Genomic DNA, 1865 nt, shown 5'->3' on the forward strand with positions numbered 1-1865 from the left:
TATATATATATAATATATAGTTTTAGGGAAAATAACCAATTTTTACCTGTAATTTTGGATTTTGTCCCTAATATTATTATTATATATATATATATATATATATATTTGAAAGAGACAGAAATAAGGGGTTGTATACGCTTATTTATAAGAAACTTATAGTTGTTTCAGTTATGCGTTTGGGTGGATTCATGGTTCAATGTTATCAATTGATCGACTAAAAATATAGGGAGCTACCACCCTAAAATATCCTCTTCAGAGCTGCAACAAAAAGTAAAGGGTGAATCTTAGTTAATGTAGTTTTATGAGAGAAATAGGTCATCTGCAAGTGACTGATTTTGATTAGGAATTACCTGGAGTACAATACCAATCACAGAAATTTTTTGGTAGCCTGGTATCTTTTTATCCACAGAGAGCTTAAGAAGTATTTCACCTAGGTTATTAATCCCTCTTTGTTTTGATACTTATATATACGCGTGTGTTTGTGTGTGTGTGTGTGTGTGTGTGTGTGTGCAAATGCATGTGTGTATGGTGGCTGTGGTGTTAAGAAGTTCACATTTCAACCGCAAGATCCGGTCCCATAGCATGGCACCTTGCTTGGACAAATGCCTGTATTATAACCCTGGAATGCTGAAGGCTTTGTGAGTAGATTTATTTCATGAAGACTGTCATGTATGTATGCGTATGCATGCATGGTTACATATATGCATGTAATGCATGTGTATGTGTATGTGCTTATGTCTCCTGGTCTGGACATTACATGACAGTTGTATCAAATGTCACTATAATACAAACAGAATCATTTGTTCCCAGTCTTCTGTGAAAACATGTTCAGCCAACGAGAAACATTACCTTATTTAAAAACAGATGGAGGTTGACAATGGGAAGGGCATCTAGCCTATGTTCCAAAATAATTTTGTACTAACCCAATGGAACATGTAGGTTTGGAGTGTCTGAGTATCACAATTTTACCTAAGGTTTTCTTCAATGTGAATGCAGTCAGAACTATGTGTACTGTTTCCCATATTGATTTTGATACAAGACCAGCAATTTCAGAGGAGGGGGTAAGTCAATTACATCGACCCCAGTGTGCAACTGGTACTTATTTTATCAACCCCAAAAGGACGAATGGCAAAGGCGACCTCAGCAGAATTTGAACTCAGAACATGAAAATGGAAGGGATGCCGCTAAGCATTTCACCCGGTATGATAATGATTCTATCAGTTCGCTGCCTCAGTACTGTTTCACATATAAATTCTGAATTTTGGCACAAGGCCAGCAATTTCGAGGGCGGATAAAATTGATTACATCAACCCCAGTGTTCAACTGGTACTTATTTCTTCGACTTCAAAAGGATGAAAGGCAAAGTCAACTTTGGCAGAATTTGAACTTAGAATGTGAAGACTGATGAAATGCTGCTGAACATTTTGGCTGGCATGCTAACGATCCTGTCATCTCACCACCATGAATGTTTCACATATTAACAACAATAAAGAGGTTTATGAAGTTGTCACTTTTGTTGGCAGATAAAAAGAAAGGCTCAACACCATTTGGTTCTCAATCTTTCTAACTTGAGAGATCTGTAGTGTATACTCAAGTGAAATTCCTCTCTCCCCTTTATCTATCTATATCATCATCATCATCATCATCATCATCGTTTAACGTCCGCTTTCCATGCTAGCATGGGTTGGACGATATGACTGAGGACTGGTGAAACCGGATGGCAACACCAGGCTCCAATCTAATTTGGCAGAGTTTCTACAGCTGGATGCCCTTCCTAACGCCAACCACTCCGAGAGTGTAGTGGGTGCTTTTACGTGTCACCCGCACGAAAACGGCCACGCTCGAAATGGTGTCTTTTATGTGCC

The sequence above is a fragment of the Octopus bimaculoides genome, chromosome 5 (genome assembly GCF_001194135.2).
Source record: "Octopus bimaculoides isolate UCB-OBI-ISO-001 chromosome 5, ASM119413v2, whole genome shotgun sequence".
In the NCBI taxonomy this organism is placed as follows: domain Eukaryota; kingdom Metazoa; phylum Mollusca; class Cephalopoda; order Octopoda; family Octopodidae; genus Octopus; species Octopus bimaculoides.